General features: G+C 45.9%; 1 protein-coding gene and 1 pseudogene across 4 annotated transcripts in view; both read left to right on the top strand.

The window, feature by feature from the left end:
* The window catches only part of COL4A2 (collagen type IV alpha 2 chain), a 410,505-nt gene that overhangs the window by 29,773 nt on the left and 354,589 nt on the right, over positions 1–26,143 (top strand). The gene's annotated exons all lie outside the window — the stretch shown is intronic.
* Positions 8,445–8,717, top strand: LOC140703476 (U1 spliceosomal RNA; annotated as a pseudogene).

Raw genomic sequence — 26,143 nt, 5'->3', positions numbered from 1 at the left:
ATTTTTAATCATTTCTCATGTTACTACACTTTTATAACATTTAATTTGACCAGTTTTCATACCATTAAAGTTACATTTTAATACAGTCCTTTCTTTTTCATTCTTCAATCTTCTTGTCAAGTCATTGGCCACTACGTTTTGAGTCCCTTTTGATTTCAAAGTCAAATCTTGCACCAGTAATGCCCACCTCATCAATTTATTCATGTTGGTTTTGATAGTCCTTAACCCCAGCAGTGTCCTCAACAGTCTCTGCAATGACCAATCAAGGTCCATGCACTCCCATTCATTAATAGATGGATGCCGTTTTCTCACTTGCAGTTTCTCGTAGAGTACTGTCACTGGACAATGATTTGTTGTCTACTTGGCTCCGCCTGACGTTGAACATCTCTGTGTAGAGAGGGTGATCCTTGTCAGGTGCACTGTATACTGGACCCATCCTCTCCACCTCTGTCAGTTGATTCCATGATTGCTGGTACTCAGGATTACCTCTGTTGGTCTCAGGCTCCTTCATCCGATTCCTCTTTGGTCGGCTCTCTGAAATAGGCTAGACGTTCCCTGCTTGACTTTTAGCAGTAAAACTTGTTTTCTTTTTAACACGGGGCTTCACTCTCTCAGTTAGGAACAATTTCCTCTCCTCCTCCTGTACATCTCTGGATTTTTCTTTATTTAAAAGGTCAAGGCTTACGCCTTTCTTCTCACCAATAAATTCACCCAGTTTCTTTCTAGGTGGGAAACCACTATACTGGGTCACTTTCAAATTTAAAGGCGAATTTCCTTGAAATGCAATCTTAACTCCTTGATTAATTTTGGATGTACAAATAGTCTCATCTAGTTCTATTTCTTTATTATTCAGTTTCTTATAAAAGGGTTTGTATTGCAGGGTTTCAAGGGCTTGTGCCGATACAGTGACCAAGCTTCTCAGACCTCCGGTTTAGTTGCACCAATTCCCTAGATACTGCCTCTGCTAACTGCAGTTTACATCCCTCTAAAGATTTCAGTTTCACAACCTCGCGATAATATGATGTTTCCTGACCCTCGTGTAAGTTTTTATCTTTGTCAGGAGTCATTTTAAAGCTACACTCTGTCATTACTAAGAACTTTTCTTTATTTACAAGATCTTTTTCCAGCCAGATTTTCTCAGGACTTTCACAGAACAATAGAGTAGGATTTATGGATACTTTTAAACCACCCAAGAAGTTAATATTCTCTTTTTGCTTCTGGTCAAAACTACTTTTATTTGGTTTTCTTGTAAGCATACAACCCTCTTCAGAACAGTTATTAATCTGACTCTCCAGGAAACTTTTTCCTCCCCAGCTTTCTTCGGTTGCTGTAATGGGTGCTTTCTGACTTCTTTGTGAGCGTATATATATGAACCCACCCTCAACATGTTTTATCCAGTTCCAACCACCTCTATCAACTACAGACCTCTCTAAGTGTTCATGGGTCATTGGATTGAGGCTCTTTTTTAATTTTACAATATAATTATTGCAACTATCATTTTTCTCCTTTCATCATTATTGGGCTTATCATTAGAGTTTTTCACTAAGTTTCCTTTAGCTATTCCTGCTTCTTCAGGTCTCATCTTTAACCCAGGGTATCCCTGTCTTTGGCAGTTGTTATAGCTTTGACAATATGATCTTACTTGTTTCTCCATCCCTGGCCAGTAAAATTTTTGAGCTATTCTTTGCTTTGTGCATGTGATTCCTAAATGAGCTGCAAAGGAGTCTGCATGTCCCTTTTCTATTATCTTCTCTCTATACTTAACAGGGATGATCAGTTGTTTATGGATACTTTCCCCTCCCCTTTTAGAGTTTATCAAAACCTCTCTATATAATAAGTCTCTGTCCACCACAAATCTTTCAGGGGATTCAGGGGTTACTGGTTCTTCTCTGGCCAGATTAAAACATTGCTTCGAAATAGAATCCTGTTTTTGTTCTTGTTTAAAACTGTTTTCATGAGGATTCCTTACAGCAACTGCTTCAGCTACTCCATTTAATTCATCTTCACTTAATTCTTCATCAGGAATCTCACTATTTGCATCAGGATTTCTATCTTTTCTATCTGTGAGCGAGTAGTGATAAAAACACTTTTGATATGCTCTGATAAGTCTAGCCCAATCAAACAAGGGGTGGGAATTTGATTTGTGATGGCCACCTTCCACACACCGCTCCACCCTTGATAATTCATATGTACCATATTTTTGCTCCATAAGATGCACCTGACCTTAAGATGTACCGTATTTTTTGCACCATAAGACGCACTTTCTTCCCCTCCAAAAGGGGAGTAGAAAGTGTGCGTCTTATGGTGCGAAGGTGGTGACTTCGCCCCCACTGGCCCCGTAGGGGGGAGCGTCGCAGGGGTCCGAGGGAGCCTTCCAGGACCCTTGCGATGCTCCCCCACCCCCCCACGGGGCCAGCGCAGGCGAAATCGCCAGCTTCCAGGTGGGGGGAATGTTGCAAGGGTCCTGGAAGCTCACTCAGACCCTTGCGACGCTCCTCCCACCGGCAAAATCGCCAGTTTCTGGGAGTGTTTTGAGGCTTCCCAAGCCTCAAAACACTCCCAGAAGCTGGCGATTTTACCCCCCCTGGCCCTGTGGGGGGGTGGGGGTAGCGTGGCATGGGTCCAAGGGAGCCTCCCAGGACCCTTGCCAGGCTGCCCCCACCTCCCCACGGGGCCAGCCCTGGCGAAATCGCCAGGTTCTGGGAGTGTTTGGAGGCTTGGGGAGCCTCCAAACACTCCCAGAAGCTGGCGATTTTAACCCCCTGGCCCCGTGGGGGGGTGGGGGTAGTGTGGCAAGGGTCCAAGGGAGCCTCCCAGGACCCTTGCCAGGCTGCCCCCACCCCCGCCACGGGGCCAGCCCTGGCGAAATCGCCAGGTTCTGGGAGTGTTTGGAGGCTTGGGGAGCCTCCAAACACTCCCAGAAGCTGGCGATTTTACCCCCCTGGTCCCGTGGGGGGGTGGGGGTAGCGTGGCAAGGGTCCAAGGGAGCCTCCCAGGACCCTTGCCAGGCTGCCCCCACCCCCCCCACGGGGCCAGCCCTGGCAAAATCGCCAGCTTCCAGGACCTTTTGAGAGGCTGGAAAGCTTCTCAAAAGGTCCTAGAAGGTCGCTATTTCGCCCATGCTGGCCCCGTGGGGGGGGAGTAGCGTGGCAAGGGTCTGGAAGGCCCCCTCAGACTCTTGCCATGCTACCCCCACCCACCCCCCACGGGGCCAGCGCAGGCGAAATCACCAGCTCCCAGGACCTTTTGAGAGGCTGGAAAGCTTCTCAAAAGGTCCTGGAAGGTCGCTATTTCACCCATGCTGGCCCCGTGGGGGGGGTAGCGTGGCAAGGGTCTGGAAGGCCCCCTCGGACCCTTGCCATGCTACCCCCCCACGGGTCCAAAGGGGGCAAAATCGCCACCTTCTGGGGCTCTTTTGAAGCTTCCCAAGCCTTAAAAGAGCCCAGAAGGTGGCGATTTTGCCCCCTCTGACCCCCGGGGGGGCAGGGTGAGTCTCTAAAGGGTCCTGGAACACACTCTAGGACCCTTTGGAGGCTCACCCTGCCCCCCCACCAGGCTAGAGGGGGTGAAATTGCCACCTTCTGGGGCTCTTCTGAAGCTTTCCAAACCTCAAAAGAGCCCCAGAATGTGGTGATTTTGCCCCCTCTGGCCTTCAGGGGGTCTGGGTGAGCCTCCAAAGGGTCCTAGGTTGTGTTCCATAAGACAGACCTCTCCATAAGGCTCACCAATTTTTAGGAGAAGAAAACATATTTTTTTTCCTGTTTTCTTCTCCTAAAGATTTGGTGCGTCTTATGGAGAGGTGCGTCTTATGGAGCGAAAAATACGGTACCTAATTTTTAGAGGAGGAACACAGGAAAAAATATTCTGAACCAAACAGTGTCATAAAATATTTAATAAACTATAACAGAATAACATTTGAACCATGTAAAGTGAACAGCAGTCAACAGTGGCATTAAGAACCATTACCACTGTCATTAACAAATGAAGAGACTTAAAGGTTTGTGTATTCTAGTTTATGTACCATAAATTTGTGTACCACAAATTTAAGTCAAGTACATACAGTATAAACCATTATCAGCCAGTGATAAGACCTATACCACACTACCTATATTTTACATTTCCTTTCATCCACCTCCCCATGCTTATAGAAATGTCTCAATGACAAATGAGATTGTTGTGCAACTCTGCCCAGCTTATATTAAGTTAGAAATGGTTTGTCTGATTTGGCACTGCATTGAGAGGTCCCTTTTAGTTGTGTGGAGGATATATAGTGGAATTAAACTATTTAACAGCTGGTTTTCCTTATTTGCTTTAGGTTATGCAAAAGAAAGCTTAACCTGATCCCATTCACCAGCAGTAGCACATGCTCAGTATAAGATCAAATCTCAGTTTTCTGATATAATGGAACGTTTATAGCATGCAAGGCACAACAGGTTATTCAAGACAAAGCCAGGAACAATGTTCTTGGCAAGCCAAAAAAACTGAATACGAACTATAGTAGCTGAAATCAGGAAGCAGGTACTGTAATCCAGTTAGAAGTCACTAAGAATTTTGACTTTCTTAATTTTCAAACTACTCTATCAGCAAATGTAGTATGTGCTACAGACAAGAACTCTGTTCCAAAAACACTAATCAAATAACTATGCCCTGCCTCTGAGACTTCCTAGCCCTGTTCTGATTTAGATACATCAAAGAGATGCCAGAACCATAAGGACTTGGAAACAACCATAAGTAATACTGAATTTTGCTTTCCCATGTATGCAGGGTTAATTTGTGATCAGCAGCCAAGTTTGTGTTTTGGCTCATAAAGCACAATTATTTTCCTTGCTGCAACACCCTTTGGAAATATATTCTTTATTAGATGCCCAGAACTAGTCGAATCCAGATTTTCCATAGAAATGCATTGAAAATTAATTAATGCATTCTTATAGGGGAAAAATGTCTGAAACTTTAAAAAAAATTAAGAAAGTCACTTACCAGGTACTGTAGACTGAGCCTGGCTCTTCACAGTGCCTAACAGCCGAAAAAGAGCACCAAACAGCTAAAAGCCGGCACCCAGCAGGCAGCCGGCAGCCATTTTATGCTCTTCTTCGCTCCTTTCTCCTCCGCTCTCCCCACCTAACAGCTGATCGGCGCTGGTCTGAAAGGCTTCCCTGGCAGCTTTTAAAGCAAGTATGCACATTTCTACACAAGCAGGTTTCAACTCAAACGGAGCACCTTTTCACCCGAGGACGAACAAGCAGCTTTTAAACTAAATTTTACATTTTAAAATGACAATACCAGGCAGTCCCAGGTCTCTCTCCCAGCTCTGTAACTGCTTGGACTAGCAAGGAAGCAGACAAGCAGCCTCTTCACTAACTGAAAGTTTGAATTTCCCGCTTTCTCTGCCTCCCCTGCACATTAGGTATGCTAATATCTGTGCACTAGAGCAGTGGTCCCCAACCTTTTTAATACTAGGGACTGGTTTTCTTGAAGACCATTCTTCCAAGGACCGGTAGGGTGGGGGAGGCGGTGGGCTGCCGCCACCAGCGTCTGTGAATGGGGCGTCCGTGCGTGGGGGTACTTGTTATGCAGTACTGTAGTATGTTATGCATTAAGCACCATTTCACATTGAAATGCATGGGAACAGGATTAATCCGTTCCAGCATTTCAAAAAAATACACAAAATAAATAAAATAAAAATAAACAGAGCAAGTCCCATGCTGGGACTGAGAAAAAAAACACCACAAATCCAAAAACAAAACAAAAAAACACAGAAAAATAACCCCCAGTCCAAACCCCATCCAGAAGAGTTTTTAAAAAGGAAAAAGCAGCATTTTACCAGTCCAAAGCCTCCTCAACCTCGTGGACTTCCATAGCTGCTGCTGGGAGGCCTCCGGCAGGCCTCCCGCACTTCCCCCACCGCCTGGAAAGTGAGCAGCGTTGATGGGCCCAGCGGCGGAACGTAAGAGCCCGGGAAATTCAAATGGCCTCCCCACTGGGCTCTGTCTCCAACTGCTGGGTCCATCCGCGGGGGTGGTGGAAATAGTAGCCTTCCCCTGGTACGACTGCACTGCAAACATGCAGTTCCCGATGGACGCACATTTAGACTGGCTTTTCGGGGTGTTGGTGGAGGTGGGGGCGGGGGTGGAGGCTGTAATATCCTTCCTTCCCGCCTCTCCCTGGAGAAAAGGAGCTTTCCGGGAGGGGATGGTGAACAGGAAAAGGGTTCAAGAGGGAAGAGCTCAGCCAGCACCCACCCTGTCCGCCTTCCTCGCCTCGAAAATACGCAGCCACCCCCTGAAGGCTTCCTATGTATGCATTTAGGCTTCACCAGCTTTTGCCAATGCCCAAGGAAAGTCCGCGCAGCTGCGCCTCCGATCCTGGACAAGGCGCGTTTCCAAGGCAGTAACTTTTGTGAAGACCAAACTACCCCAGCTAGCCACCCCAATCCTCACACGGCAAGCTTCCCCGTCTGGCAAAAAAATCAGATCTGTTTCTGAGACAGGGGCTCTCCTTCCTTGCCACGAGAAAGGGACCAGGACCCTCTCTTTCCACCGCCCCCCCAACCAGGACTTCGGTTTTGGAAATGTGGAAAGAAAGCCCAGGCATTCCAGGCTTGCACCCCGCGCAAGTTTGAGGTGCTTTCTCCAAACTCCCACTAATTGTAGGAGAGACCCTTTCCTTCTCTTCCCCCCACCCACAAACACGGCCAAAGAGAGAGAGAGAGATTGAGCCCTGACAGGGCAGACGAGGACAAAGCGGCCGCCCTGAGGGGAAGAGGTGACGCGAGCTCTCTTCCTCGGGGTGGCGGTTTTGGCGGGACAATGTGCAGCCGGTGGGGACTGAGGGAACTGAGACCAGGAGACAGGGAGGAGGGCGGGGGGTGCACCGGCAAGACGCAGGAAAGGCTGAGAAAGCGGGACAAGGAGGCTGTCCGGGTGGTCCTGCTGCACTTGAGGAAATGGCTTCCCAGCCACCTCCATGCCTTCTCCTGCAGCGCGATGAGTCCTTGCTGAATGGCGAGTGCAGCCAGGCAGGTGGGCAGCCCTGGGCGAGGATTGACCGCCATCCCCCCATCTCCAGGCAAAGGCAACCCTCAGCTGGGGCCAGCCTTGTCCAGGGCTGCCCACCCTCCCTTGCTCTTTGTCCCTCTTCTTCACTTAGCCGGGAAAGAGAAGAGCAGCAAGGGCGGCGGCGGCGGCCTGCTGTCCTCTCCAGCCAGCTCCTCTGCTCTTCTTTTTCCCGGCTAAGTGAAGAAGAGGGACAGAGAGCAAGGGAGGGTGGGCAGCCGATGGAAGGTGCTCAGCAGGGAGGGAGGGGGACCTGCCGGTCTTAACTCCAAGACGCAGCCTGGGCGGCTGCACACCGTCCATCGGCGAGGCAAGTGGGGCTCTGGCAGTGGGAGATGCTTCTGCTTCCAGAGAAAGAGGAGGCAGGGCCGCCATGAGCGATGGAGTCATCGCTGCAAGGGTGGAAATGAGGCCCCACTTCCCTCGCCGACAGACCTGTTCTTTCCAACCGGACCTCGCTCCCGCTCTTGCAGCGCTGGCTCCGTCGCTCATGGCGGCCCTGCCCGGGAGCTCTCGCCTCCTTCTTCTCCGGCAGGGGAAATAACCCCTGCCATGGGAGCCCCACTTGCCTCGCCAATTGAAAGTGCTCAGCAGGGAGGGAGGGGGCCACCCAGGCTGCGTCTTGGAGCTAAGGCCAGCACGTCCCCCTCCCTCACTGCTGAGCACTTTCAATTGGCGAGGCAAGCTGGGCTCCGGTGGCAGGGGATGTTTCCCCTGCCGGAGAAGGAGGAGGCGAGGGCTCCCGGGCAGGGCAGCCAGGAGCAATGGAGCCGCTGCTGCAAGGGCAGGAGCGAGGCTCCGATGGAGGCTCCAGAAGGCGAGCCCCACTCGGGGGCAGCAGCGGAGGGGAAGCCGCCCTCCTGGATCCTCTTCCACAGAGGAGGAGCAGTGCCCCTTGCAGCCCAGCCCAGCCCACCTTTCCCACCCGGGAAGAGGCGGCCGCAGCCGGGCAGGAAGCAGCAGGATCGGCCGCTTGCCCTGGGTGGGGTGGCGCCGAGCACAGTGACCGGCCGTTGGTGCTTCCTGGGCGGGCTGCCCACAACAGCTTCCCTGCAGCGAAAGAGCGCTGGGGGACCCATTAGGATGGAAACACACCCCTCAGCCAGTTCGACACACCCCGCGGGGGAGGTGGGGGGCGGAGACTTGTCTCCGCGGCCCAGTTCCAGTAAGCCCGGGGACCGGTTGATGACCCCTGCACTAGAGGATTGTGGGAGGAACATCCAGCCCCTGATGGGGGTCCTGTGGGGCACCCCAAAACACTGAGGAGCTCTCTTGGCCTCTGGCGGGACTGGGGCTGTGCAGCCCTGTTCTGAACAGGAGGTGCAGCTGGGGGTCACCATGCCTTTGGGGGTCAAGGCACAGAAAGGGGCAGGAGGTGCAGGGGCCACTCCAACTCATACCTAGCAAGGGAGATACCATGATCATGAAAGTGGTTTTCCTAGGGTAAGAGTGATCATGAAAGTGAAAAAAGTGATCACGATAATGAAAGTGGTTTTCCTAGGGTAAGAGTGGTCGACCAGACCAGATGGGCGGGATATAAACAAAATAAATAAATAAATAAATCCATTGCACTTCAGGTGTGCTGATCCCTGTGATTTCCTCAAATGTGGGAAAATCAACTGCCTAATTTATGGTAGTGGGGGACTGCGTTTGTGGTTTCCCCTAATCTTTTTAGAATCACTTTTTCCCCTTTGGTCCTTGCCTGTTTTCACTGCCCTCTGCCATTTAAATTTGCTGCCAGAGGCCTGTTGGCCGTGCTGGTTTTCCAGGTGGGCTCCAAGAGGCAGATCATGGAAAGCCAGCAGTGTAGATGGCAGAGTGGTGAGGTCTAATGTGGTTACCACAGCAAGTAGCCTCTGGTGCCAGCTCAGAGGCCTCCCAGCATGGTGGTGGGAGGCTTCTGGGTGATGGTGGCAGAACCCTTTTTTATAGTATTCATTCCATAAGACACATGTACTTTCTCCCCCACTTTTTTGGGGGGAAACTGCATCTTACGGAGCGAAAAATATGGTACTTTAGCCATGGGTAGATTAATTAATTCTGTCCCTATCCCTGTTATGGTCATTTGTTCATTTTGAATGATATCTCCCTGAGGGATAATATCAGTATGACACAATGTTGTTTGTGTCACTCTAGCCACCTAGAGTGGTCGTAATGACCAGATAGGCGGGGTATAAATAAAATAAATAAATAAAATTGAGAACAAAAGTCTCTCAACGCTAGATATTTGGTATTATTAATGTAAATATTTTCACCAGAACAGCACATTAGCTCCATGTTGCTTTCAATAAAGTAGCATTGTACAATATCTGATAGAGGCAACAGTTTTCCTGACTCTCTGTTCTGTCAGTTACTGCGCCATTTCTAACTACCGCAGCATTCTCTTTCTACTGTTGAACATAGTAAACTTTATTTGGCACACTTCCCCCTATTTTCTGCTGACCAAACTCTTTATTCTTTGACGCTTGACATTGAGAAATGAAGTGCCCTTTTTCTCCACAGCCGTAGCAAGTTTTTGGGGCCCTTTGTTCAAAGAAAAGGGCCTTGTCTCTCTTCCCTTCAAAGCTTTTATACCTCTGTTGATTATGCTCTGAGAGTTTGTCCCTAAAATGGCTTTCAGTTGCCTGCTTGTTTTTGTAGTAATCTCTGGGCTCTTTCTTTCTGTCTTCCTAGTTTCTACCACCAAATTTTACTTCAGAAAATTTTGAGTTTTTAATTTCTGATATAAAATCTGCTGTCTCACTTGCTTGTTGAACTGTTTTGGGCTGTTTGACCCCGACTAAATATCTTAGTTCTCCAGGCAAAACCAAATAAAATTGTTCTAGCCCAATAATGTTTTTCATATCCTCTAAGATTCTGACAATAATCGTTAGAACATCTCCTGGGAGCCTGTTGGATTTGCTACAAGCAACTTGAAGAGCCTGTAAGTTTTACCCACTAGGACAGGCTTCATATGCTGCTGGAGCTCTCCTCTTTTCTTCAATGGCTGGCATCAACTCCTCCGAATGGGCTTTGAACCAGTCTGCCGTCTTTTTGGTCTTCTTGCCAAATGCAGGCAATGCAGTGTTATAAACAGCATTCTTGAAATGTTTCCATTGTTCAGGTGCATTTGCACCAGCTCGGCCTGGAAGTGTTTCCTCAAGCGAAATTCCTCTACTTTTCTCTGCTTGTGAGTCTTGCTGATGTAAATATGTGGTCTTCCTTCCTTCTTTGTGTGATAGAATCTCTCTATTCACAGTTTTATTCTGCTACACACCAGGGAGTGATCAGTATCACAATCAGCACCCTGATAACTGTGTGTGATCGTAATACTAGGAAGGCTAGAATGTCTAGTGAGGATCAAATTGAGCTGATGTCAATGCTTTGATCTTGAATGTCTCCAAGAGACTTTGTGTCGAAGCTTTGTATTAAAGAACGTGTTGCTGAGACAAAGACCATAATAACAGCAAAACTCCAGCAAGCGTTGGCCATTTTCGTTCATCTTCCCAATGCCAAAGCAGCCTAGACAAGTGGGCCAAGAATTTGATCAGCACCAAATCTAGCGTTAATGTCTCTGAGAATAAACAGCCACTCTGTCTCGGGGATTTTTTTGATAATAGCTGCCAGATTGTCATATAATTTGTCTTTGACTTCTGTTGTAGACGACAGTGTTGGTGCATATGCATTAATAACGGTGACAAGTCCTGCTGATGAATGCAGCTGCAGAAACAGTTTTCTTTCATTCCCCGCAGTAGGTGGAACAATGGATCTCAGCAGATTATTTCTAACTGCAAAACCAACACCACATTCCCTGGTCTCATTCAATGGTTTTCACTGCCAGAAGAATGAGAAGTTTTTTTCTTTGACAGATCCTGAGCCTGGCAATCTTGTCTCTTGCATGACAACAATGTTCATCTGCAGCCAACTCAGTTCCATATTGATGACAGCTGTCTTACGTGTGTCGTCTATTTCCTGCAGGTTGTCAGAAAAGCCAGGGGTGATTATCCGAACATTCCAGGTGCCCAACTTTTGGGCAGAAGTTTTCTTATGATTGTTGCATGGTGCAGGGTTATCGATCTGCTTGTCGGCTTTCACCCTAAACCCCACGCACTCCGTGAAGTTAACAGACCGTGGGAAGGCAGCACATTACTAGCTGGGGGCTGCCCAGCTTAAGGTGGGCAGTAGCTACCTAGTGAGGTGCAGTGACATCTCCCACCATCAGAAGTAGCCCCTGGTGTCTTGCTCTACTCCAGTCAAGGAAAGTCTTATAACCGGTAACTGGTACTTCCTGTGTTGTTTCGATGCTATATGTGAAGCTGGAGTATCCTCTCCAGAGCACGAAGCCTGGGTAAAATAATATGGAGGATAGATTGTTACCCTGCCAATATCCCCTGTATGCCCCCTTTTGGATCACCCAGATTTTAAGACTCAAGAGAAATATGCAAAATTTAAGGAGTGGAAATAAATTGGGATATAGAGAATTATTGACTTGGTTGTTGTGGGTTTTTCGGGCTCTTTGGCCGTGTTCTGAAGGTTGTTCTTCCTAACGTTTCGCCAGTCTCTGTGGCCGGCATCTTCAGAGGACAGCACTGCTGTCCTCTGAAGATGCCGGCCACAGAGACTGGCGAAACGTTGGAAGAACAACCTTCAGAACACATCCAAAGAGCCCGAAAAACCCACAACAACCATTAGATCACGGCCGTGAAAGCTTTCTCGAATAAATTATTGACTTATTTGACTCAGGGGAACCAGTCACTATTAGACAAATAGACGAGAAAACAAAGGAAATAAAAACCAATTGGTTACAAATAAACCAAAGAAGAAGTTTCACAATTTACTTAGAACAAAAACCTGGCTTTCTAAGAACATTAACTTGATTTGAACAATATTGTTTCCAAAAAGATAAAAATAAAAAGAGAGGCCTAACATCATTAATATATAAAAGTATTATTGAGGAAGATATGGAAAAGGTGGAGGAGCTAAAACAGTGTGAGAAACAAATTTAAATATAAATATACCGGAGGACGTCTGGACAGGAATATGGAATAAATACCCATATAAATCAATATCAGCAAACGTAAAAGAAATGGTTTTGAAGGTAGTGCATCTGCGGCATTTATATCCTACAAAGTTGCACAGAATTAATAAAGATGTATCAGATAATTGCTGGAGGAACTGTGGACAAAAAGGAACTTTGGAACATATGTGGATATCTTGCCCCCAAATAGAAGTATTCTGGTGCAAAGTAATTAGATGGATAGACACACTGATTAATCAAAAAATAGACATGAATGAAACATTATTGTTCTTTTTTGTGGCCTCTGTGAATGCATACAAATGGGTTGTTGTGCACCTGCACTGAATGTCTTGGAAGATTTTAGAGCTTAAAAGTACAAAGTTAGTGGGACATTCCCCTGTGGAGCACATGCTCCGCCCACCTAAGATTCCCCTCAGTTCCTTTTTTTCACCGTGCTGATCGGATCTCCAGAAGAATAGAGCATGTTTCTGAGCGATTTTTAGCGACTATATTAATATTTTCTCTTCTAATCAACATCTATATTGATACCTTCCTATTTTCCAATCAACTAATTGACGTTCCCCTGTCAGTTAGTTCTGTTTCTTTGCCTTTCCCACTTTTGGCTTCCCGCCCCTTCCCCATCTCTTCAACCGTCTCTCCCTCTGGTTTCCCACTCTTCATGGCCTCAACAGCTTCTTTTAAAAGGTGCATTGGCTGTTCAAATAAGATCCATTTATCTGACGCCGACGAATGCTGTCTATTCTGCTTGGGCAAGCAACGCCCAACCCATTATTGTGCGGCATGTAAAAAATTGACCAAGGCAGCACTTAAGCAAAGGCTCCAAAGGCTCCAATCTCACCTTTGGGAAATGGCCATGAACAAAAAAGGCTCACACTCTGGTGTCAAGTGGTAGCCTATCTCCCCACACTTGCCTCTCAATGGCTGGTGCGCCAGCCAGCCAGGCCTTGATCCAATCTGGCCCTGCATCAGGGTGGGCGATTGAGGTCCAACTTTCAGAATCGGACTCTCCTCGACACTCTCCTTGAGGGCATCGGGAGGAACGGAGGCACACTGGCCTCTCAGTGGCTGGTGCGCCAGCCAGCCAGGCCTTGACCCATTCTGGCCCTGCATCAGGGTGGGTGATTGAAATCCAGCTTTCAGGATCGGACTCTTCAACACTCTCCCCGAAAACATCAGGAGAAACAGAAGCATATTTCTCCTCCTCAATATATGCCTCTGGAGAGTACTACCAGTATACCAATTTTTCATGGTACCATCATTTTGACATGCAGGAAGTTGTCCCGTATTGCAATCCATATCACGTGGATGCATACCAAGGACATTCATATTATGAAGAACCGAAGCGTGTGCGATACTCACTACCTTACCATCCAACCTCCCTACACCAACTTCAGATGCTATTGATAATCATCCTCCATCTTCTTCAGAGGATTTCACTTCTTATTCACAGATGATATCCAGAATGGCTAAATCCCTACAACTACATGTCGAAGAACCTCCATCACCTGAGGCAGATCTAATCTTCGAAAACATTAATCAAGAAAGGACACCTCCACTTAGTCTTACTTTTATTCCATCGATGCTCAAACTAATCAAGGAAGCATCGGACAAGCCACCATCTACACAACAAATCTCAAGACAGACTGAAAACCTGTACAAGATGCATGGAACTGACACCGGGTTTTTGGCCAAACATCCTACTCCTGTTTCTATAATTGTTGAGTCCAACCAGTCCAGAGTCAGAAATAAGTCTTCAGTGGCCCCTACTATAAGGAGGGTCAGAAAATTGACATAATCGGTAGAAGAATTTATTCACTCCAATCCTTTTCACTTAGAGTTGCCAACTATCAAGTGGCAATGGGCACTTATCAACGCCAGCTTTGGAACAAAGTTCTCCCGATACTGGAATCCACACCTGAATCAATCAAAACTGAACTGATTAATGGCCATACTGAGGCCACCTCGCTGGCAAAACTACAAAGGATTGCGGCTAGACATGCGGCCGACGCAGCATCGAATACCCTAGCATCCTCGATAGCATTGCGCTGACACGCCTGGCTTAGATCCACCGGACTGTCTGATGATCTCCAGAAGAACAGAGCATGTTTGCTCTATTCTTCAATGACCTCAATACAGAAGGACTCAATTTTATCCACAATCATTTCAACAACAATCGTATGATAGATTCCAGCCATATCGACAATTCAGATCATAACCAGTTGACACGTCCTTTCAAGGTCCACCAACATCGACATCATCCTTTCAGAATCAAAATCAGTCCCATCGATGCCAGCCTTTTCAAAAACCCCAGATAAAGGGGAGAATGGTTTGTTGTGATCGGTCTACAGGATTCTTCTATATTTCGATCCATCCATCTTGTCAAAAATTTCTTAGATTCCAATTCAACAACATCGTGTACCAATTCTGTTCTTCTTCGTGGCCTCTGTGAATGCACACTAATGGGTTAAATCTGCACTTGTGCAGAGGCCTCGGAATATTCTAGAGCTTAAAGTAACACTTTTGGCTCCGCCCCCCAGGACCTCATGGTCCGCCCGTCCTAACAGTTACCTCAGTTCCATTTTTTCCGCTGCTGCAGTTAGGTCTCCTGGCTAGAGCTCCGTGAAATTATTGGAAATTCTTGGAAAATATTTGGCTCCTGTTCGATTCTTCATTAAGGAAAGTACAAAGACTTTATTATTTAGGAGGGGAGGTGTGCGTTTTGGCCCTTTGCGAGGGTTTTCCCTCTTTCGCCCTCCCTTCCCCCCCTTCCCCCCCCCCCTTGGACTGTTCCCAGGCCTCCAAGGCTTCCTCATCTCCCAGGGTTACTTTTAAAAGCTGCATTGCCTTGGAGAGTCGCACAAAAATCTTTGTGTATGCATCGAAGCGGCCTCTGCGTCTGCAGAACCCGACCCTTTACCTCATATATAACCTAGGGAAAAGAGTAAAGCCTCTAAAACTAAGGCCAAACCCTTAGTTTTATAACCACCAACCCCTCATTCTTCGGCTATTCCTAGCCTGCCACCACAGGCTTCCCCGTCCTTGCCTGTCCTCACTCCTCAGTCTCCTGTTGAGTTTCTTTCCTAGGGCTCTTCGCCTCCATCTTCACCGCTGTCGTCGGTCCCGCTTCCTCCTACTCCGGAATTATCCCTGCAACATCCTCTCCGAAAAACAAGAAGGTGAAAGCGAAGCATTTGGCGCCATCTTTAGAGATTCCCGGTCTCCGAGCCACTCGGGACCGAAGGTCTCACCCCACGGGGCTCGACATCTTCGCCCCAGTAAAGCGAAGAAGCATGCGCCTAAAGAGGACTTGCGAAAAACAAGAAGGCGAAAACGAAGCATTTGGCACCATCTTTTAGAGATTCCCGGTCTCCGAGCCACTCGGGACCGAAGGTCTCACCCCACGGGGCTCGACATCTTCGCCCCAATGAAGCTAAAGAGCATGCGCCTAAAGAGGACTTGCAACCGCTCAAGCTCTCTAAGAGCTATTTGAGACGTTGGAGGCAGCAAATGCAAAAGCTGTATTATCTGCATCTGCTATACAGCCTTGCGGAAACTTCATCCTCCGAGTCCTCCTCGTCCTCATCGGAATCCTCCAATGAGAGTTCGACATCGTCGGTACCGTCCTTCCCTGATATCAGGAGGAAGAGGCACCGATCGGTACCGAGGGAACCTCCGTTACTGGAGATGCCCGAACATCGATGGACCTCTCAGGTCCCGATACTCCCGCGGGCTCCGGTACCGAGGAAAGAGATCATCTCCTGATACCAAAAGACATAAGAAGAGATGGTACCATGAAGCCTCCCTGGTACAGGAGGTTAAAACATGCTGGTACCATGCCTTGGTACCAAGCAGAAGGCTAAAACATGCTGGTACCAGGAGGTCAAAACATGCTGGTACCATGCCTTGGTACCAAGCGGAAGGCTAAAACATGCTGGTACCAGGGGATTAAAACATGCTGGTACCGTGCCTTGGTACCAAGCGGAAAGTTAAAACAGGCTGGTACCAGGAGGTTAAAACATGCTGGTACCATGCCTTGGTACCAAGCAGAAGGCTAAAACATGCTGGTACCAGGGGATTAAAACATGCTGGTACCATGCCTTGGTACCAAGCGGAAGGTTAAAACAGGCTGGTACCAGGAGGTTAAAACATGCTGGTACCATGCCTTAGTACCAAGCGGAAGGCTAAAACTTGCTGGTACCAGGGGATTAAAACATGCTGGTACCATGCCTTGGTACCAAGGGGAAGGTTAAAACATGCTGGTACCAGGAGGTCAAAACATGCTGGTACCATGCCTTGGTACCAAGCGGAAGGCTAAAACTTGCTGGTACCAGGAGGTCAAAACATGCTGGTACCATGCCTTGGTACCAAGCGGAAGGCTAAAACTTGCTGGTACCAGGGGATTAAAACATGCTGGTACCATGCCTTGGTACCAAGCGGAAGGCTAAAATTTGCTGGTACCAGGAGGTTAAAACATGCTGGTACCATGCCTTGGTACCAAGCGGAAGGCTAAAACTTGCTGGTACCAGGAGGTTAAAACATGCTGGTACCATGCCACGGTACCAAGCGGAAGACTAAAACAATATATGCCCATAAGAAACGCCTGGTACTGAGGAAGTATTCTTAAGGATGATACTGAATACTGATGATATGAGGAAGGATACTGAAAAAGAAACCAGCAGTCCTTTTTCACTTCTGATGCTCCACTTTCTTCTACTTCCCATGACTCTGACTCTGAATCTTCCGACTCCATGGCACCAGACCACTCCTAACCTGACCCTGCCAGACTCTGATATTTGTGATGGCTTTCCTCCATCCCTCATTTCCGAATTTCATTCATGTTCTAACATGATACAGAGAATTGATAAGGCTCTTGATTTAACAGTACATCAACTTCAAACAGAGTCTGATAAGGTTTATGCAGATATTGATGAGGAATCAGTGCCTTCCCTGTGCTTGTCCCTTATCCCATCTTTATTCTGCTTGCTTCAGTAGACCTGGGAAAAGCCCTTCTCTGTCCCTAAAATGTCCAGGCTTGTAGAAAATCTGTACAAGACCTATGGTACCAATACAGATTTTTAACTAGGCATCCTCCTCCTTATGTGGATGTGGACGCCACACAAGCCAGATCATGCTCGAGATCTACTACCACACCGAGCAGCGAGGAGGTTAGAAAGCTCATCTACATGGCAGCTATGGGCGCCTACCATATCAACCTCTCTAACTGTGCACTACCCTCTCTTCAGGCAGCCCCAGCAGCATTTAATCTGAAAGGGCTTGCTCTCCATTAAGACGCCATGTCCCTCACTCAGCAAGAGAGTGTGATAGCGCATCACATTATCGAGGCCACCTCCAAACAACTCATGACTGGGGTAACCTTGCAAAGACACGATTGGCTAAGGTCAGCCAACATTTCTGATTATGTCAGATTTAGAATAGGGGACTTGCTCTTTGATGGCTCTAGGTTATTCGATCCCTAGATGGCCTTCAAAGAATGAGGAAAACAGCATGGTCGTACAACGTTCAACCTTATAGATCTTAAAAATTCCCATTGATGCATCAGTACTCTTATAGTGTATACAGACCTTATACTTCTCAACGAAGATATCTCCCTCAACAGTTGGCTCAGTACCACAATCCAATCAACGCGACCATCCCCACCATTCCTATAGGAAGTTGACAAAAAAATCCAACAGACACTGTGACTCCCTCCCGCTTACCACCGCTCAATTCTGCGTCACATGTTCAGTATGCTTGCTCCCTTCTTTCTGCATGGACCCACATCACCTCGGATGCCTGGGCTCTTTCCATTGTCACCTATGGGTACACTATAGAGTTTTGGGATACACCGGCTCAGCGGGTGATTTACACTCACTCTTCTACCACTCTATGAGACAAGGTAAAGATCCTTTTTGGAAAATCAGACATATCTCCTGCCACTCCAGGTGGGGGCAGATCACTACGCCCCATTTTAGACCTAAAGGACCTGATTTTTCTTCATCAGCCAGCGCCGTTTTTGCATGGTGACCTTGGAACATATCCTTCCACTAATTCGACAAGGAGATTGGTTTACTTTGATAGACTTGAGTGACGCCTGCTCCCACATCTCCATCAGAAGTGATCATTGCGAATACCTCCATTCTCTCTAGGAAGGCCCATTTTAGAGTTCAGCGCCTTGCCATTCAGCTCTCGACGGCGCCTCGAGTATTCACATAGGGGCCATATTGGAATCTTGGCCGGCAAGAGCTTTTCCTTTCCCAGAATGGCATGGTCTAAATTTGTTCCCTGATATGTCGCTCCCCTCCGTTGTCTCGGATCACAGCCCATCAGGCCCAAAATCTTCGGGGACTCATGATTTCCACCACATCTGTCATAAAGCCCGCGAGGCTCAAGAGGCAGTCCCTACAGGCCTGGCATCTGCCCTGTTTAACCCCATGAAAAATACGCCCTACATATGCCTCCAGATTACTCATGAGCTTGCACACCAACCCTGCTGGTAATCAACCCAGAAGACTTGGCCCTGGAAAGACAGTTTGCTCCACTCCTACCTACCTCGAGAATCACGACAGACTCCAGTCTGGTCGGATGGGGACCCCACTGTACCAGTCTTCATATCTACGACACTGACCATATCTGGTCAGTGAAGTAAAACTTTCTCTTTTTAAAAAAATCTGGAATTGCTGGCCATCTTCAAAGCATTTCAGGCGCTCCTAACTCTCAACCTAGGCATGGCTGTCCAAGTTACTACGGATAATGCGACAGCAATGTGCTACATCAACAAACAGGGAGGCACCCATTCTCTTCCTCTACTGTACCTGACTGTTCAGTTTTGGGAGTAGTGTCTAGAATTCCACATCTTTCTGTCTGCTGTGCACATCTCCGCCCAGGACTTCACATGGGCAGACCATCTGAGCAGGCGAACATACCAAATACACGAGTGATCTCTGGACCATTGCACATTCATCAGAATCTGCAAGAGATTTTTTTTGTTCCTCCCTGCCATAGATGCCCTTGCAATTGAGGTGAACAGCTAGTGTGCCATCTGTCTTTCACGGCCTGGACTAGGGGTAAACTCCCATGGTGCCCTGGAAGGGCTGCTTCATGTACATGTTCCCTCCAATACCTCTCCTACTGTGCATAATAGTGAAGATATGACATGACAGTGCCACCGTGATCCTCATAGCTCCATACTGACCCATACGGCTGTGGTTCACAACACTGCTGACAATGTCGTCAGGCTCCCTGAGACCCCCGTCTATTCCTCATCTTCTGACCCAGAATCAAGGGAAAACGTACCGTCCAGGTCTACAAGCTCTTCACCTCATGGCATGGAGAATTCCTCCTCAATAAACTCCATATTATCACACTCCAGGAAGCCCTCTACCAATCAATTCTATTTCTGCAATTGGCTGGCATTTCCCAAAATTACTACTCGCTTCCCTAAATAAAGAGGTTTTCCCGTGGTACGGCAAACCTTTACCCTCCACGGGGCCAGTCTATACCACAGTGGACTCTTCACACTGTCCTGAGTGCCTCTCGCATTCATCGTTTGAGCCACTGACCACAATTGCTGGACAATTGATGACTTTCAAGGTTATTTCTTAGTTGCAGTTACTTCCAGTAGCACTTCAGGTGGATCCTCCCTTCCTACTTTGCCACCTGGACAAAGTTATACTGTTCCCAGATGTCTCCTTCATACCTAAAGTTTCTACTGAGTTTCATATCAGTCTGCCCACTTTCTTTCCTAACTGCCTACAGATGTAGAGAGGTCTCTTCACCTGCTAGATGTTCGCAGAGCATTATCGTTCTATGTTTGCAGGACTGTTTTTCCCCCCGCAAGTCTAATCGCCTGCGCCCGGTGAACGCTCACTTTACCGGAACTTTGGCTACTTCTACAGCTTTTCCTCAAGGGTGTCCCGCTGTCAGACACCTGCACAGCTGACATTTGGCCCACTCCGTCAGCCTTCATCTTTCACTATTGCCTGACTCTGCGGGCCAAGGAGGATGTCATTTTTGGACGCGCGGTCCTGTCTGCTGTTTTGCCGTGACGTCCTTCCTCCTATCAGAGGCAAGCTTGCTAATCACCCATTAGTGTGCATTCACAGAGGCCACGAAGAAGAAAGAAAGGTTACTTACCTGTAACTCTGGTTCTTCGAGTGGTCCTCTGTGAATTCACACGTCCCTCCCGTCCTCCCCTCTTTCCGTCACGGCTGTCTCACCTTAGAGCAGCAGCGGAATTTGGGGAACTGAGGTAACTGTTAGGACGGGCGGACCATGAGGTCCTGGGGGGCGGAGCCAAAAGTGTTACTTTAAGCTCTAGAATATTCCGAGGCCTCTGCACAAGTGCAGATTTAACCCATTAGTGTGAATTCACAGAGGACCACTCGAAGAACCAGAGTTACAGGTAAGTAACCTTTCTTTTCCTACCATTTGGACTTTCCCTGATGCCGAGGACTTTCACAAAGTGCATGGAACCAATTCCAGTGCATCTCTGCCTTCATCTCTGCCTTCAGGCAGAGATCTACCCATACATAGACGACTGGCTGATAGTTGCAACATCGTACCAAAACGCCATGAGAGCTACAACCATCATGCTCGACACACTTCAGAATTTCAGACTCAAAGTAAACTATACAAAATCTCATCTCGAACCAGCAGAGTCACCTACATCGGAGCCATCTTCAACTCCATGCAAGCCAGGGCCTTCATCCCCCTGGAACGAGTTATAAGGTTAAAGAAGGAAATTTGCCCCTTTCGATCTCAAACTTCCATTCCAGCTCATTGTGTTCAACATCTCCTCGGGCTCATGGCATCCACAACATCGGTAATCGAGCATGCCTGACTCAAAATGAGGTCACTCCAATCGTAGTACCTGCCACTATTCAACCGGATGATAGACCACCCATCCATGAAATTTACTGAGACACCAGAGTTAGCCAGTCAACTCACTTGGTGGACATCGATGTCAAACCTCCATGTCGGATGACCACTCCTGCTCTTCCATCCGACAGTGCAGGTCACCACTGACTCCAGCCCGTCCAGCTGCGGAACACATTGTCTTCATCACAACATGGATGAGACAAGAACAATCATTTCACATTAACCATCACGAGCTCTTAGTGATCATCAGAGCTTTCCACGCCTTTCTTCCACTCATCGAGGGTCAAGTGGTGCAACTGGCAATGGACAATACAACTGCCCTATATTATGTAAACAAACAGGGATGAACACATTCTTTATCCCTCCTGTACCTAGCCATCGACCTGTGGGAATGGTGTTACCAACATCACATCTTCCCTATTGCAGTACATATTTCCACGGATGACAATTACATAGCAGATCATCTCAGCCACGTGACATTGAGGACTCAAGGATACCATTTTTGATCAACTTTGTTGCCATTGGAGAGTATCTACCATCAATGTCTTTGCTTTGAGTGTGAATGCCAAATGTGGTGTCTATTGCTGTCAAGCCAGAGCAGACAAGAACTGCATCAGGGACACATTCATGACGGATTCAAACAGGGAATTACTTCATCTATTCCCACCAATACCACTCATACAACGGACAATTATCCGCCTCCGACACTTTCAGTCAAATGTGATCCTCTTCGCTCCCTGGTGGTCGAGGCAACCGTGGTTCACTCACCTCAGGTTGATGTCAACGGACCCGTTTAGACTCTCTCCAGTTCCCGACCTCCTAACTCAGAACGACTGGATGGTCTACCATCTAGACCTTCCATCATTGAACTTGACAGCTTGGAGGATACTCCTGCCTCGAAGTGCATCTTGGATCAAGCACGAATACCATCAACTCAGCTTCTATATGCAAATAAGTGGAAAGCCTTCCTTAATTATACAGAAATAAATAACTTGCCTGCAATACCTGTTTCCTTGAAGACACTACTTACCTTCTTACTCCATCTCTTTGAATTTGGACTCTCTCATTCCACTGTAAAAGTCCATATATCAGCCATTGTTGCTCATCAACCAGATAACTCCACATCAGCAAAAGTTTTATCTCACCCTACGGTTAAAAAATACCTCAAAGGACTCAATAACATCCATCAACCACGTCAGTGTATTATCCCCCAATGGTCACTACAAATTGTCCTTAACACTCTCATGCGCCACCATTCAAACCAATGGCCTCTTCAAATCTTAGGTTGCTTTCTCTAAAGACATATTTTCTAGTGGCTATAACATCTGCAAAAAGAGCCAGTGAGTTTGCTTCTCTTTGTTCTGATCCACCCTTTATCCAGTTTCATCCGGACAAGGTGACTTTGTATTTTGATGTCTCTTTTCTGCCCAAGATTATATTAGAATTTCATCTAAATCAACCAATTATATTACCATTATTTTCCCCATCACCATCAATCTCTCTAGAGCGCATGCTCCACACGCTAGATGTAATCTCTTGCATTTTATATTGACAGAACTAAAGCTTTCAGGAAAACTAACAGACTTTTAATATGTTTCCATGGACCTCACAAGGGAGGCCCAGCCTCATCACAATCCATTTTCAGATGGATAGTCCAAACTATTTCTCTGGCATATGAACTATAAGGCAAACCACCTCCTGATCATTTGAATGCACATTCCACTAGAGCACTGTCAACATCTACTGCCTCCCAGTGTGGAATCGAGATTCCTAACATATGTCATGCTGCAACATGGTCTACCCCATTGACCTTTGTCAGGCATTACTGCCTAGATGTGAGAGCACACAATGATGCTGGATTTGGCAGATTTGTATTGGCATCCTTCCTACAGTGACATCCCACCATCCAGCAAGTGAAGCTTGCCAGTCACCCATTTGTGTGCATTCACAGAGGCCACAAAGAAGAAAAAGAGGTTACCTACCTATAACCATAGTTCTTCTAGTGGTCCTCTGTGAATTCACACATCCCACCCATCCTCCCCTCTGTCCGTCACAGGTTATATTAAATGATTCTTCTGCCCGGCAGACAAATTCTAGGAACTGAGGGGAATTTTAGGTGGGCGGAGCATGTGCTCCACAGGGGAACGTCCCACTAACTTTGTACTTTTAAGCTCTAAAATCTTCTGAGACATTCAACACAGGTGCAGAACAACCCATTTGTGTGAATTCCCAGGGGACCACTAGAAGAACTATGGTTACAGGTAGGTAACCTCTTTTTATTCTCAATATTTACAGGGGGAAATGAGAAACTTGAAAATAAAGAATTAGTAGCAAATCTTATAGGGACAGCAAGATCCAAGATTGCTAGAAATTGGAAAAGTGCCCCAAACCTCTCATTGCACACATTTATGAATAAGATATGGCATATGATGCTGATGGAAAAACTGACTAATACAATTAAATTATATAGAGGAGAAATAAGGCATAGTCAATTCACCAAAAGCTGGAAGCCTTTATTAAAATATGTTAATAAAATAAATGTGAAGACACGTGGCTCAGAAAACAATTTGGAGCATTTAAGATTATTGGTCGATATTTCTTTAAGATGAAACAGAATGGTGTAAATGTGACTGTGAAATGTGGGAATAGCAGGTGGTCAACAGTTGAATTACATAATAAGTAAGATGATAGATTACTATGTTAAACCTTGTGTTTATTACTTGTAACATGATGGACTGTCATGATTTATATAAATAATTTTAAAATATATATTCATGAGGCCATAGTTTTTGGATCCAATTATTCTGCTAGGCAGACCAAAAATGGAAGCCACTAAATGAGCTAGCCTTCCAGAAGCTACTGTGGATTTTACATAGTACAGATTTGTCAATTACCGTATTTTTCCGTGTATAAAATGCCCCCATGTATAAGACGCCCCCCCACTTTTCTAATCCAAAATTAAGAAATCAAAGTGGGGCTTAGCAAGTGTAGGGGGAAAGGGATAAAAGTGCTGCAGAATCATTTGATCCCTGATTTCCTCTCCACTTGTTTTTGTTTTTTCTGCAGCTTACTTACCCTCAATTTTTAGTCTAAAGATTTTAGACAAAAGTATAGTCTTATACACGGAAAAATACAGTACTTATTCTCTAGTCAGGTCTAGTAATTGAAGGGCTGAAATAATGCATTTATATTGAGAGAAATTCCAGAAGTCTATTTCTGACTTCACTTGCATTAGCAACTGGTATTAATATGAAATATCTCACTGGATAGGTTGTTACTGCAGAACTACAGAAACAACCAGTTTATAGAAGGAAAAGACAAAAAACAATACTAAGATGGTAAATGTGGAAAATATAGTTATTAGAATCCACATACACACACACCTGTATTCTTTTAAAAAGATTGCACAGAAAGGGTAGGACAAAAGCAAATATGGTTTGAGAAACTATAAATATCTGTGAGAGGAGGCTGGAGAAATTGAATTTTTTGAGCCTGCACTGAGGAACAAATTAAAGAGAATTAAGTGAATTACTCTTAAGAGAATTAAAAGAATTTGATGGATGTTAATGGCTGAAACTATTGACATTCGTGAAGAGGGAACATTATTTATAAATTAGGAAGTTAAAACTAAAACAGGAAATTCCAAAGGAAGACTCTTACATTTGCTAGTAGATAGAGAAAACAAATTGAATCCCTAAATGGAAAAGAGCATTTCACTGTCTAGCTGTCCTTGAAGACTATTCATATGGTCCAGAACTGTGAAAAACAAATCTTGCTATTACTATGATAGTACTAAGAGCTTTTATGGCATGTATATTGGAATGGAATAAACACCCATGCTTTGGTGATCTCCAGAAGGTTCTGTAATTGACAGCTCTTGCCAACAAAAGGCTGTGGTTTCCTTTATTAAGCTGGTTTTTATCCTCTCATGTTTGATCCTTCTCTTTTCCTGCTGCTTTTAACTTTCCCCAGCATTACTGTCTGTTCCAGTGAGACTTGTCTTCTCATGTTGTGCCCAATGTATCCCAACTTCAGTCTATTCATTTTTGCTTCTGAAAAGAGTTCAAGCTTGATTTGATCTAGCAGTTCCTCATTTGTTTTTCTGGTAGTCCACAGTATCTGTAAAGCTCTTTTTCAACACGGTATTTTGAATGAATTGATGTTTTTGCCTGTCGTTTTTGTCACTGTATACCTTTCACATCCATGCATTGTACAGTAATTGGAAATCCCATCATGCTCATCTTCACCTCCAGTCATGTATTCTCATAGCTACTCTTCCAAGTCTGATTTCTTCGCTGTTGTCTCCATTTAGACTGATAATTGAAACAAAATGCTGAAAACATTTTCATCTTTCATAATCAAAGTTATATAATTCTTCTGTAATTGTGATTTTTATTGTCTTAATATTCAGCTAATCTAGTAGGTAGCCATGTTAGTCTGTTGCAATAAATGAGGAAACCAGAAGTCGTGTAGCACCTAAATCAGCCCTCCTTGCCCAAGATTCCATGTGTCCAAACACATTTTCTTCAGACAAAAACTCTCATACTCCCTCCAGAGTTACAGTCAGTCTATTCTTCTGACAAAGTGTGTTTATACACAAACACATATGAAAAATAAAAACTAGTTAGTCTTATAGATGCTACATGACTCCTGGTTGTCTTTTTAATGTTCAGCTGTAAACTTGGTTTTGCACTTCCTTTTAATACTTTCCTCAGAATTTGTTTCAAGTAATTGTTGCTTTCTGCCAGCAGTGTGGTATAATCTGCATATCTTAAATTGTTTCTTTTACCAATTTTTAAACCTCCTTTATCTGAATCTAATCCAGTTTTTCAGATTATGTGTTCTGCATAGGGATTGAGCTATCAGGGAGTTAAAGTACATCCTTCTCTGACACGTTTGCTAATCAGAAATCATTCTATTTTTCTGTATTCAGTTGTAATAGTAGCCTCTTGTCCAGATTAGAATTATCTAGTATTCTTTAGGGAATGGGCTCTTCATTCAGTTCTGATCCTTAAGGCTACCAGTCTTTTAAGGAAACCCAAAAGGGGAGAGGCTATACTGGGTTACAGTACTCGGTTTAGGGTTTGCCTTTCAGAGTTCTGGACTAGAAAACTCGGTAAGGCCAGGAGAGTGAGGGAGAAGATGAGGGTTTGCAAATTGGTGGCAGTGAGGAGGGAATGATGGAAGAGGGGGAGAG

This window comes from Pogona vitticeps, chromosome 1 (assembly GCF_051106095.1).
Source record: "Pogona vitticeps strain Pit_001003342236 chromosome 1, PviZW2.1, whole genome shotgun sequence".
NCBI lineage: Eukaryota > Metazoa > Chordata > Lepidosauria > Squamata > Agamidae > Pogona > Pogona vitticeps.
This window is presented reverse-complemented; position numbering and strand designations above follow the sequence as displayed.